General features: G+C 30.7%; 1 non-coding gene across 1 annotated transcript; it reads right to left on the bottom strand.

Moving 5' to 3' along the window:
• Positions 1-2,015: 2,015 nt before the first annotated feature.
• On the bottom strand, positions 2,016-2,134 carry LOC120586489 (5S ribosomal RNA). Its single transcript, XR_005648715.1, has one exon. It is a non-coding gene; the product is annotated as a 5S ribosomal RNA (ribosomal RNA).
• Between the last annotated feature and the right edge of the window lie 12,951 nt (positions 2,135-15,085).

Raw genomic sequence — 15,085 nt, 5'->3', positions numbered from 1 at the left:
TAAATTGCCACCAAGAAACTTATTTTCATTTTTGTAACAAGCTTAAAGATCAACACAGAGAGAGATGGAAGAATATAAATATTCACCAGATTTCAAGTATAGGATGTCTACGTGTGTGTGTGTGTGTGTGTATTTATGTGGCATCTTGATTAATGAATCTTTAGATAGGTGAATTTGTATGAAAATAGGAAGGACAAACAACAAATGCCTTTTTTTTAAAAATACTGTAGAAGCCTTAAAAATTTTTACTAGCTTTTCTCAGACACATTGAGTAGGATATGGTGAGCATAAAAACCTAATCTACAGAGAGTAGGTTAGCTCTTTCATCATGCATCTGTACATTAAGAACTAAAAATATAGTAAATATTTAATCTGTAATTGTCTTCTTTGATATGACATATACTTCCATCTCTATTGCACTGTATAAACATACACCCGTGAAAGTTCATTTGTGTGCAAACATATCCACACATGTAGTTCTCCTGAAAAATTTCCCTCCTGAAAAATATTTGATCATTCCCTGGAACTGTTGATTACTCAAGTGCCTTTATCCGAAACACACGAATAAAGGGAGCAATATACATGGGCTGCTTAAAGACCTGTGTCTGAATTTCTCAGCTATCAGTAACAAGTTGCCACTTTATCCAGCTTAAATACAAACAATATTATGTGGCCAATCCTGTCTTTAGAGCAATTTTTTTTTAATTTGGTTTTATTCATTTTTTAATTAATAGACTTTATTTTTAGAACAGTTTTAGATTTTTAAAAAATGAGTGGATAATAAACAGTTCCCATATGCACCCTATTCCAACAATGACACATAATTTGCCCTATTATTAAAACTTTACATTAAGAAATTGTCGGAAGCCAGCCAACCAAGTCAAACCGGACACCTGAATGGGGCAGCGGGGACTGAGAAAAAAGAGAAGACAGACAGGGTGCAGGAGGGAGAGCAGATCTCACAACTGTCTCTCCGAGTTTATTTCTTATGCTTCTTTTTATACATAATCTGTTCCTTTGTGTATCCTAAGATAACATAATTAAAGTAACATCCTGAAGATCAAGGTACAATCGACACTTCCTTTGACACTCCCTTTATCTATACTTAATCTTCTTCTTCCTGGAATTCCACAGAACCAGCCTTTTCCTTTTTATGCAAGCGGGCCTCCCGAGATAAACCATGCACTCTTTTGAATTTGGGGAGCTTCAGCTCCCTACAAGAAATAATATTGGAACCAATGCTAAAAATCATTGCCCTGTGGAGAAGAATAGGGGAAATGAACCAGTGTCAGCACCAATAGGGGTTAGTGGGTCAGAGAATCTGATAATAAGTACGAGAATCAAAGTCAAGAGTCTTTAGGTAGAAGAATGGTCTCAAACCAAGAATAAAATGCAGGGAAAATAGCCAACCTCACTTAGACTATAGCAGCTGAGAGGCCAGCAGTGGAAATTTATTATAATTAATAAACTAATATTGGCACTTTTTTTATTCAATAGAGCTATAGTTTACATTAAGGTTCACGCTTTGTTTTGTACATAAGTATGGACTTTGACAAATGCATAATGTCATGTATATACCATTAGAGTATCATAAAGAATAGTTTTATTGCCCCCAAAGTGTCCTGTTCTTTACCTATTCATCCTTCTGCCTCTCCATCCCACCCTTCTGGCAGCCATTGATTAGAGCAACCATTGATTAATTGACTCTCTGTATAATTTTACCTTTTCCACAATGTGTATAGTTGGAATCATGCAACACATGGCTTTTTCAGAGTGGCTTCTTTCACTTAGCAATATTCACTTAAGTTTCCTTCAGGACTTTTTGCACCTTGATAGCTCATTTCTTTTTATTGCTGAATAGCATTGTATTGTACAGATGTACCACATTCTGTTTATCCATGCAGCTATTATTTTATTTTATTTTTTTAGATGAGGCAACCCTTGGTTGACCTCACAAATTGCAAGGAACTTGTCAGCTTACAATCCCTTCTTTTTTTTTTAAATTTTATTTTTTATGCCTACAGCACCTGGTCTTCCTAGGCGGTCTCCCATCCAAGTACTAACCAGGCTCAACCCTGCTTAACTTCCGAGATCAGATGGGATCGGGCGTGTTCAGGGTGGTATGGCCGTAGACTATTCTTGCAGCTATTACACTTCTTGATCTCTTCCAATTTTTTTATGATTACAAATAAAACTGCTATAAATGTTCACATGTGGGTTTTGAGTAAAACTTAAGAGCAAATTTAAGGAGCTGCGGCAGTCGCACATATCTAATATCTCTTTATCTTGCTATCTTGCCTCTTACATCCATATTTTATAATCCTCTAACAACAACAACAAAAAACCCCTACATGTCTGTAAGACTATATCACATGCCCTTCTAGCCACAAACTTATATTCCTAATCCTGCTAATGCATTTATTTGAGTTTTTAAATGTTGATTGCTTTCTGAAAGCCATGCTCTGCAAGACTTACTGGACTCCCCAAATTGATGAAATTTTATTAATTCTCTGTATATTTCTCATTCAAACACAAATTAAATATATGTAAGTGTAAATACTTTAAGTTCTTATCCTTTCTTAATAAATAACTCTAATGGAATATCTTAAAGTAGTCTTCTATATGGGCAAATATGAAGATTAAATGAGCTCTATTATTTCATTTTTGGTTCATAAAAGAAACAGGCATATTAGGAACACTAGTTATTCAGCTATTATCAAATTTTTCACTACATTCGATTGTCATCTTCAATAACTTCTGGCTATGTCAAAAGTCTCTTTTCTGAATGAATGGTATCAGAATAGGTGAAACATATTGGTTAATGAATCTTGAGCAGACATGAATTCTTGTAAAAAGAGCATACAGGAAACTCAAAAAATACATTCAGTATTATACACCAGAAAGCTCAAATGACCACACTCAAGTCAGAGAACTCTAGAATAATTTCACTGGATTCGGTGATTTTTTTGAAGGAATCACAATAATTATATCTATACTACCCTAATAAATTGTTTTCCTCTGGTGCCTTTGTTCCTCTTCAACTTATTGCCCTTACTATAGATGGAGTAATCTTACCAATGTTAAATAACTTCATGACTTGAGTTGATGCATTTTTATTTAAAATTTGGAATAAAATAGCTTACTCATTTTTTATTAAAATATAAATTTTAAAAATTCTTCATTATTAATGAATTCCTTATGTATAGAAATAGTTCTCATTTATGGTGTTCCTAATATGCCATATGGTTGTACTTTATTATAATACATTTAAAATTATAATCTGTTCTCTTTATGTAGAAAATATTTTCTGGAAAATAAATCTGGATTATACTATCTAGTCCATAAATTATTCAAGTAAAAATATAAATTTATGGAGCTACACTAATTAATTGGGTAGTTTTATTAGCAAAATAATGATCTATATACTAATTTCCAGAATCTATAAATATGATACCTTATATAGCAAACAAACAAAAAGCAACAAAAAAGTAACTTTGCAGATGGGAATAAGTTTACAGATCTTTAAAATAGGAAAGACAATTTGGTGGACCAATCTGAAGAGTAAGAGAGCCAAAGATGAAGAAGAGCCTGGATAGTTTCGAGGGGCAACAAAGACTCAAACCCTGTTGCTGGTTTTGAAGATAGAATAGGGGGCTGTCAGGTGACAGCCAGCAAGAAAATGAAGACTTCAATTCTACAACCATAGTCAACTGAATTCCAGAAAAAAAAAATTATAAAGGATCAAGGAAACATATTTTCTCCAGTGCGCAGAAAGAAATGCAGTCCACTTGACATGCTAATTTTAGCTATGTGAGACCCATGTTGGACTTCTGACTCGGAGGAGGATAATATAGCAAATTTGGGTCATTTTAGGTCACTAAATTTGTGATGATTTTTTGTAGCAACATTAGAAAACTAATACAACTCACTTAGCCAATATTGATAAACTATTCATTGCAAAACTGAAAATAACAATGTAAACTGTTCTTCCTCTTGCAAATGAAAAGTCAAGTTAACATAACCTCTCTGGACCTCACTTTTCATATCTCTGGCTATGAATATAAAAATACTTAAGCCTAATGCACTCAATAAAATACAGGGCCCATAGTAGACTTTCAAAAAAACTTACTTATTGTTATAAGTGCTTATTAATAGTTTTCCAAATGCCTGACATTATACTCGGCACTGTCAATTTAAAGTAATTCAGTACATCACTATTTGATTTGTGTAATAAAATAATAATTCTATTTTTGTAGCTATGTTTATAATTTAAGTTGATCTGTAGAGTTCACTGTTGTTTTTTCCTTCTGAAACTTATAGTATGTTACAATGATAAATTATCATTTTTTTAAAAAATCTGCGAAAAGAGTCTGTCATCAAGATTCTTTAATAACTTGGAAGAACTCTCTAAAAATGTTCAGTGTTTGATATGTTTTTGAATAATTTTGATAACTTATTCTTTAAATGCAATAATTATTCATATTTTAAATTCTATGAGATTTTGCATTTTCTAGAATATTAAACATGTAAGCTTTCAAAATTAATTTTATCATTTGATATAATTTTGAGGAGATGGATTTTACCTAACATGTAAGCTAATGAATCAGCCTGTCAAAGTTCCAGAAGACAAGAAACTCCTGAGTCAAAGACAAACAATTTTATTATTCTCAGCACAGCCAATACTAGGAGTGACAGGAACTTGTGCAAGTTTCCTTTGCCCTCAAGGTCCATGAGCTTACACTGAGGGTCAGATGAAGACTACATGAGCAGTACGTTGTGCATGAAGGGATGTTTGCACACTGGGATCTTGAGCTTAGGGAATCTTTTATTTTTATGGTAAATGATTCAGCTTTTTGTCCAGACAGAGACATTATCTCAGCTTTCAAGATTTCTAGTTGCACAAACATCTGGAGAAAGAAATGGCCTGGATGAAAAAGCCTTACAATCTCAACACTCTCAGGTGTGTAGGAGTGTATGGAGCCCTGAGCAAATTGCCTCCCAATAACAATAGTTCATTAAGTCAATATATACGCATGTAGTTTTGTTTAAATCTACATTCGCGTCCTCTTATTTTTAATACAACTAGGTCATCTATATTTTTTTCATTCAATTTTCCAGATAGTGTCCCAATTTAATAATCTTTACAAATCAGCAATTTGGGGTTTTAATAATTAAAACTAATATTTTATTCATTATAATTATTATTACAATTTCTATTTTGTTATTTCTTTAGTTTTTACTTTACTGATCCTGCTTCCCTCCTGCTTAAAAATTTTTTTATTGCCTTCAAAGTACACTTAAACTGGACTTAAATTATTCTCCCAAAATTATCAAAGTATTATCTCTTGTTCTATCTCATTTTCTCACTCTTTTACAACTTCCTTGTAAATTCTGGCAACTCTGAATTACATCCAATCCCTGAAAGTGTCATGCTCTTATTTACTCTCTCCTGTATTTATTCTACTTCTTGAAAGTGTCTTTCTTTTGTTAACCCTTCCTTTCACTTAGTTCGATCTGAGGCTTTTTCTAAGTTCAAGGCCGTGTTGTCTCCCTCTCAAGTATGCTTATAGGTCCTTTAATCTGTTAGCTTTGTAATTTCTGTTATTTGTCTTAGATTTAATGTTTCATAATATGGTAATTAAATAAAGTAAAATAAAATTTGAAAAGTAATACCAATAAGTTTTTAACATGAGAAGTAATAAAGGGAATGAATATGAAAACAACTCCAAAATCTGAAATTACAGAGATACAATGAAATATTAAGACTATAGAAAAAAATTAGTTTCTGGTTTTGCATGATAATCACATAAAACTTGCTAAAAATTTTAAATTTTCATCAAGTTAAATAAGGACATAAAAGGTAGAAAAGATGAGTATACACCGTTAGAAATAATAAAGATCTAACTCTATATATTAATCAGTTTTAAGCAGTTAAGAAATTTTAATATATATTTGTATGATTATATTTGAAAGTTATAATAATTGGATTTCCAGGAAAATATAAATGCAAAATTTGTTCAGGACCAAGTAGAAAACATTAAATTTAAATGACAGTGAAGGAGAAAAAAATCTCTCTTCTGATTGAATATAGTTCCATCATGTATTTAAGAAATAAATTATTTTCTTTAAACATTTCAAACTGATAGAGTAAAATATCTTCAATTCATTCGACTAGTATAATCCTAACGATAAAATTTAACAAGGAAAGCTGATACAGCAAAGTTAAATAATAGTACAAACTCAGCTATGCATATTTTTATAAAAGCTTATATCATATATTAAGAGGAAGCATATGTATCAAAGTATTAAATGTGCAAGCAAATTTTATAGTAGGATTTTGTGAAATTTTCAACATTATGTTTATTAAGGTACTACTATATTATATTAATAGATAAAAGTAGAAAAGACAAAGGATTGATACCATAAATTAACTGCCCCCGAAAAGCAAATATAAATACACCTTAAAAAAAATCTAATGATGATTGCATTTTGCATTAGAACTGACTGTACACATACACATACTTACTTTTTTTTCTATGGTGTTTCAAAATACATGTACATGTTCACAAATGACAATTTAATGAATGCTCATCATTACCTAGAGCCCTGGAATTAAAAAAAAAAAAAAGACTGAAAACTCTACTTCCTACTTTTACTTCTACTGGAAATTTCAGTAACAAAAGCAATGATAAAAGACATCTTTTTTGCTCCAAGACAGAGCACAAATGAAGATATTAACTCCTTGTCTGTTATGTGTTGTTAAATCGACTCCGATTCCTAGCAAACATATGAATGAGTGATGTCCACAATGTCTTGTCTTCGACAGCCCTACTCAGCTCCTGTAGTCTCATGCCTATGGCTTCTTTCATAGAGTCAAGCCATCTCATATTTCGTCATCCTCTTTTCCTGTTGCCTTCTATTTTTCCAGCATCATTGTCTTTACCAAGGAACCCTGCCTTCTTAGTTTTTCTGAATTATATTCATAGGTTATTGTGATTTCTAAAACCTTTCCTCTATATATCCATAGCGTTACCATTGGGGCCGATTGGAGTTCTATGTCGCTTCAACGGCATGGGGGAGGGAGAGGGATAACGATGGTGCAGAAGTATAGTTAGCATTTTCCCTCATTTCTTCTTCAAATGACACAGCAAAGAATCACAGGTCATTGAGATTCAATCGTTTTATTAAAAATATATTTTAGAAAGACAGAGAGTGCCCCAAGGAGGCACATGGAGAAAGATGAAGCATGCCCCAAGGGGGCACATGGTCTCAGCACTGTAACTAACAAAAAAGTCAGAAAAAAGAGACCCCAGAAGAGCAAGAAAGGGCCCAGAAGTGGGAATGTCTTCATGATATTTGGTCCGTGATGGATGGTCAGAGACATTCCTAAGCGATTGGCAAGTGAAGTCATTGTGATTGACACCTGGGTACTATATAACTTTTTGTCTAGTGTGCATGTGCTTACCTGGAATACCATCTGTTATAATTAAATTCATAAACTTCCAAGTATAGTCATGGTGTTATAATGAAACTTAAATTGAAGACAAATTAGGGTAGTGCCTTCTGCGCAGCCATCTGTAGCTAGATTAGGCCAGCTGAGACTATGACCCTCCTGTCTTTTGTCCCCAGGGATGTAGGAAGGATTCTCTAACTACCAACATGGTATTCTCTGGACAGTGTCTGGGTTGGGCCCCTATTCCTTTGTTACCTCTGTCGCTCATGTCTGACTAGCTACCTAACAATAGTGACATATGTGACCTACAATATTAATTTGTACTATGCTTTGGTATTCTGTGATATTAGAGTAGCAAAATCTCATATATGGAATTATTCTTCAATAAGTAAGCAAAATAGTCTGCATTAATCACTATTGTTTAGTTACTGAATTTTGACAGCTCTCTCAAATAAATTAGCTTAGTGAATGATCAATGTGTGGCTACATAATTAAGAAATAATTAAGAAACATATTAGCATGTTAAACATTTTTATCTAAATCACACAAGATGTCAGTAGCGGAAACAAGGGCTGGATATTCAGTTTTCTAATTGTTATATACTGATTCTAATTTATGTGTGATACACCAGTCTAAGATTTTTACATGGATAATCTCATTTTAATTGTCACAGTAATCCTATAAGAAGGCTTTATTATTATCACAATTTTATAGATGGGATGCTAAAACTGTTATTTCGGTGTTGTTGGCAGTTTTACCTGCCAGTTATTGATTAAGAACAGACTCGAAATGAAGTAATCCAACAGCATTGTGTTATTATTTTCTATTGTTATTTTAGGCCAGTTCTTTTCGTCAATCAGCTTTGATGTTTGTGGGTTCATTCTTTCAGTCTGACAATTTGTTAAAGGTAACCGTGTACTATTATAACATTTCTGATAAATTTACATATTTTCTTAATTATTTCAAGACAAGTCCAACCCACAATAAATAAACTAGTGTATAAGAACAAAAGTCTGGGGAAGTGATGTTACAGTACTTTACTTCTTGCAATTCACTGTTGGGATGGGCCTAAGATCATTTAAAGTCTTTCTGAAAATCAATTGGAACAGCTGTAGAAATGTTATGAGAAATGTCTTGTTTTTTTCAATTGAAAGCCAACCTTGCTACATGCAACGTGACTAAGATAACAGTACATTTCCAGAAGTGTCACAGTCAGATTCTGTATGAATTTCTCTATGCATAGAGAAGTATCACAGTAAAATAGAGGGCTCATGGCTTGAATTCCTTAATTCTTTTAGAACCGACAACCACATCCAACTTCACCCTACCCTTGGGGTATATCTTATTTTTATAATCAGAAAATAAATCGGGATGCATAAAGTAATAGTTACCAAGAAAAAAAAAACTACAATAGAAAGTAAATTAATGCAAAACAAAGCAAATTTTCCATATTTCAGTGGGAAATAGCAAAGAAGAAAAATACCATCACTATCAAATGAAGTCAAGCTGTTCAAGAAACACATATTTACCAAGAGAACTGTTAAGGGAGATGGTATTATATGATACTAAACTCTTTGTCAGCACACATAGCACGCAAAACTCCTCTTTTTTACATTTTATTTAGATATGTTAATTAAAATATTTATTTATTAATGTCATTTTTTAAAATTCTTTCTCTTATGTAGTCTTTCATTTTTTATGATATTTGAAACTCATAAACCTACATTTTATGTGTGTCTCTAATTCAGACTGATCTTTCCTCCAACTAATGTGGAGTTCATTTTATGTGCTATCCATTATATGTTCAATTCTTAATATATGTACACTTATAAAAGAAAAATTCTCTAGCTGGAGAGTTACTTTAACCTTCCAGCAACCCACAGGTGATTATTTCCATTGTCATTTGTCATTTCACAGAGAGAAGTAATGCATGTTATAGAAGTTAATACAGTTGTGCACGGTGATTTAGGAGAAAAAAGCAGCCTATAATAAGAAATAAAACCCCCAAATCTCTTATTTGTATTTGATTTTGCTAAGTACTTGTAAGTATTAAATATTTGAATATTAAGTACAATGCCTAGTTTGGAGACTCAACATTTATATATTTCTGAAATTAATACACTCTTCATTGTTTGTGATGATTTTAATGTAATAAATTACTAATATTAACATTAAATGTCTGCACTGCTTATACCGCTTATGGGATTTTGTCCTAAGTACTTAGTTCTGGGAGACATTGTAGATGTATATTTTCTAATGTAATCCAATGTATAAATTCATAACAAAAAGTAAAGGTGCATTTCATCTAGATTACTCATCAGGATATTTACAGTATCTGCTTATAACACCAGGTATATAGTAGAAATGAAACAAATACTTGATAATCACATGAAGAAAAAAAAACAGTTGGAAGAACAGAGATTTAATACACAGAGCTCTAATCCTTATCATACAGAAAGTAATGTTTGCATGAATGGTTTAATGAGGCACTGTTGGAAGGAAAGTACAAGCTTATATTTAGTCACTTACATTATCCCCTAGGGAAAAAAAATGAAATTAAACTGAATATTATCTCTATGAGACAATCCTATGTTTGTCTTGGCTATAAGAAGAAATATTTTAAATGTCTATACTAGTCAAACTGATGATGTACATAGAAAGAGTAAAATATAATTATGTACTAAGAGGCTTTGTTCCTTTGTATAAAGCCTAGATAACTTACATTTATTTATTTATTTATCCATCATTTGACTGAATAATTTCAAGAGCTCTGGAACATACCAAAGAGTCAACTTGGTGGTATGGAAAATAACTTTTGGAGGCAGAAAACCAGTTTTCCAACCTAGACTTGTCTGTTGATAGCTGTGCATGTTTTTAGGCACTTAGAACTTTGGAGCCTCATGTTATTTATCTCAAAATTACTGAAGTTATTTTGAGATTTACAGTGGAATGATACATTAGAACGTATTTGAAAATTATCTATTGTAACTAAAATATTGATAATTACCTTACATTGATATTCTATTATTTTAATTGCTGTTATTAACCCCACTACCAACTCCCTTTTATTAAAAAAGACCAGAGAATGCATAATATTGAGCAAACCCAGGTATTTTTTGTATTAGGATATGGCATTAATGAATCATTAAAAGGAATTATATCAGAGTTGTCACTAATTCTTTACTGTACAATACTATAAGAAAGATAAACAAAATCAAATAGGACCCGATGATAAAGAGTCTGAAGACTGGGACATTAGACTCAACAAAAGCTACACTAAACTGCGGAATTTAATTCAGGTCATAGACAAACTTTAACTTTCCTTTCTTTCCTTCCTTTAATTATATAACATTACTTTCCAAAATGAACACAAATTTTTAAAAAGTAGTTTTTACTACCCATATGAAAACTCAAAATTTTTTATTAACCTATATACTTTGTTATTAATGACAAATACCTAAATAAAATTAAGACATTATATTATAGTCTAAACTCTCAAGAAAAACTGTAAATTCTATTTTTTAGTAGAGAATACTGGTAATGAAATAATAGGTTAATTTGGATTGAGTACTGTGTTTAGCATGTTGGACTGATAACACTGATAGTTTCTAAAACCTCTCATTAAGTATGACTAAGGAAAGACAAATTGCTTTAATTTTATAATTCATTCTTCACTGACTCCATCCCAATACAATGAAACATATCCCTGTTTATGATGTTCTCCAGACTATCAGTCAATCAATCAATAAGTGAGTAAAGATACGATTGAAATCAGATCATTTTAAGATTGGCTTTAAAATCCATGATTTTGCATTAATCAAACAGTCTTACAATAATGACATCAGATGTTACATATAATTTTATCAATAGAGCCATATTATTAACTTTTAATTAGTCATTGAACTTGAGATTGTTTTCCTGAAGAATTTAATCAAATTTCAAATTTACAAACAAATATAACAAATTTAGTACAAATTATATGTACTTAGATTAAATAAACATGTATGAATCACATTTAGAAAGAGTTAGTAAGAAAAGAATAAATTTGAAGATATTTTCATATAATTTAAACATACTTTTATTATTTATATGATTTTCTCAATTTTACCAAATTAACTTCAGCTCACTTTTATAAACTGATATTTTGTATTGACATTTTGTACTCTTTTTACACCGTCCTAAAAATATCTTAAGGATGACAGTTATTTGGTAGCAAAATTTGTCATTTTTATGTTTATCAGGTATCATTGACTTACATGTACCAAATTAACCAGTTAAATTCTGTAATATGTCATCGGAAAAACACTATAATCATTTCTTCAAAGGAAGATCTTGATGAAAAATTTATAGTTTTTCATATTCGGAAACTATGACCATTAATATTTTAGTAAACTTCTAAAATTTTAACACTAATATAGACCACAGCAAAAAAAAATCAAGATCGATAAAGTTTTCAAAAATTAAAAAAGTACCCATGTTACCAATAGCCAGATCAATAAATTACATTTGATTTTAATATGTTAATTTCATTTAAATTTAGCTTTTTAAAAAATTATTTGTAAAAGATCACAATTAATACTTTAATTTGTAAAAATAAAAAAGTTTTCAAAGTAAAAAAAAAACAATTTAATTATCAGGCCTTTGACTCTTGCCATCTGTTGCCTAAGCAATGTTCAAGCTAAGCACTTTTTAAATGGTTTGGGAAAATAAAATATTGGAGGCAGATACTTTTGAGTTAGATGAGCTAGACAAACCAATTAACCTCACTGAGTTTTGGTTTTCTTATTTATCAATAATTAAATGGAACATTTCCTTTCCATACATTTTCTAAACTGCTTAACAATATAAAATATCTTCATTCAATAGAAATGTAATGAATTTGATGTATATAATTTTAAATTTCTAGTGGCCACATTAAAAAATAAAAACAGGTGAAATTAATTTTAGTGCTTTATCTAACTCAGTACATCTCAAACATTATTATTTCAACAAGTCATTAATATAAAAAGATATTCCTGAGATACTTTACATCCTTTTTTTTCATATCTAGTATTTGCCATACAGTGTTTTACACTTTCCATCCAATATTTTACACTTATAGTGCATCTCAATTATGACTAGTCACATTTCAAATGCTCAATAGCCAATGTAGCTAGTGGCTACTGTGTTGGACCACACAGGTATGAATACTAGGTTTTATTGAAAGTTGTTTGCTCAATATTTCCTATTTACAACAATAGAAGGTATCAGGTAGTATAATCTAGAATAGAACAAGGAAATATCATTACAGATTGACAATTTTAAATTAAGTAAATTTAAATATACATAAAATAAATATACTTTAAAAAAACATAAAATAAGAGAGATTTCTTGACAGCATATATATACTGAAGTGCTTTATGCCATGTTCTGTTACATAATTTGTACATAGTGAGCAGGGAAAAGTCATGGATTTGCCACTTATATAATGCCTATGCTTGGAGGAGAAAGAACTTAAATAGATTCCTTCCTAAAGACTTCTTTCTAATAAATCTGCTAATTGATTAGAAGGTTTATATAGTACCCCAAGTTATATTTTCTGAGGGATATTCTTTTGCAAATTACTAAAATGATTAATACAATATTCGTAAAACAAGGAAAGATTCTTTTTATAAAACGAACTATTTTCTAGGGGATTTTCTTCCTATTCTACAAGTCCCACTAAGAGAGTAAAGTTAATTTTTCTCTGTCTTTGCATATGGATTATGTTTAATTTGACTGAAAGCTAGTTTTGTTAGTCTAAACAATTCAATTGCTTTGTGCATGTAGCCATAGTCTCTAAGATGCATCTTCTCTAAGAAAATTATAATAATAATTAATTTTTTTCCCCTGCACAAATAATAAATGGCAGCAAATCTCTTTGAATAAAGAAAGGTGCTTGTTAATGGGGGAGGGGGTGGGGCAATCTAATCTGAAATCTTTGAATAAGTGCCTGGTAACTATTAAAATTGATTCATTGGAGGTAAATGATGAACCCATCAGTAGCTTATAGAAAAGAAGAATTACAATGGCTGCGTTAAGAATCAGACAACTCAAATTACAATGAAATCTGAGTAAATTTCTTTACATCAGTTTATTTCAAGGCTACTAATTCCTCTTTACTCCTTATTCATACCTATGCAGCTGCAGAGAAGCCATTCTTTAAGCAAATGAATCTATTTTAAATATTTAGTAAAGGGAACATCATCTAACAATAAATACATCACATCTTTTGAATGTAAGTGAATAACTTTCTTTCAAGGTACACACGCCACACTATTTTACATCATATTATTATAAAGAAAGCAACACTCATTGGCTTTTTTATATATACAATAATCCACAGCTTTTAATTTCATTAATAGAGAGATTCTTGCTATTTATAATGTTTAATATTAATAATCTAGCTGAGAAGCAAAGATCTACTTACTAAGTACCTTGGATCATATGAAATTGAATATATGTGTCCATGAATATTAGCTTAGTTGAGCAGATTCTATTATTAAACAAAACATTAATTTACAAAAGTATTTGAAAATAGTATTACCATATATGTTAATTTATTGAACATAGAAAAACAGAAAGACTATTAAGCAGATGCATAAAGTTTAATTTATTGACAGGTTGACTTTTATCTAACCACGAAAATTGGCTTTTTCCAAAACTAGGTAACCATCGAATGGCAATATTTTATTTTGCTAAATGGTAGCCTTTATATAAAAGATTTTTGTATTAAGTAATAATGCATAATCCTTAATTTTATACACATATGTATATACAATATTAAATTAATAATTCATAATGCATTCTGGCAATTGAATAAGTTACTGTCTATTTCATAGTGACTTAAAATCCCAATTTTTTTATATTTAATAGCAGTTAGATCTCTTATCACAAACACCCCAAAATACTACTTACTAATTTACCATCTTACAAATAAAGTTGTATTATCTTAATGTTCTTCCTCAACGAATCAGAGATTTGAATTGTATTCCAAAACTGCAAATACATACGTGTTACACATTTTTTTTCTTAAATATTTAAAGGTAAGACAAAAAAGCCACCGGGGCCAAATGAAATCATGTTCCAAAGAATCAGAGTGTATGGATAGATGTTCACACTTCTGTCTCTTGGCCACACATCACAATTTTATATGTCTTTAAGAGTTTGAGTATTAAATTATTTAAATCAAACATATAAAATTAGTTTTTGCATGGTTTTTATTTTCCTTTATTGATGATTTCTATAGTCTGCATTCTGCAGAAAGCATACTGTCATACATTCTTACTTTCTTTTTTCTGTCAAATACTACTGTTTATTTGTTAATTACTTTGCATCTGACACTTTATAGAAATGTTTATTTCTGTAAAAGTGTTTATTGATAGTTTGTACTTCTTGGCTTTATAAGTTCACCAGACTACAATGACTATAAGAGTGAACTTATATATCAGTACTTTCTTATAGTTTGTAGAAAGTTGACAATAACAAATTGGTTGTTTTTTTCTGTTTATTTCTGATTAGCTTGATCATAGTTTAGGTTATGTAAACTCTAACTCTTATGTGTTCCTTTGGATCACTCAACATTTCAGACAGATTTTTAAGCACTACAAAAAA

This window comes from Pteropus medius, unplaced genomic scaffold (genome assembly GCF_902729225.1).
Source record: "Pteropus medius unplaced genomic scaffold, Ma_sr-lr_union100, whole genome shotgun sequence".
In the NCBI taxonomy this organism is placed as follows: domain Eukaryota; kingdom Metazoa; phylum Chordata; class Mammalia; order Chiroptera; family Pteropodidae; genus Pteropus; species Pteropus medius.
The sequence above is the reverse complement of the archived record's forward strand: the minus strand, read 5'-3'. Positions and strand labels throughout refer to the sequence as shown.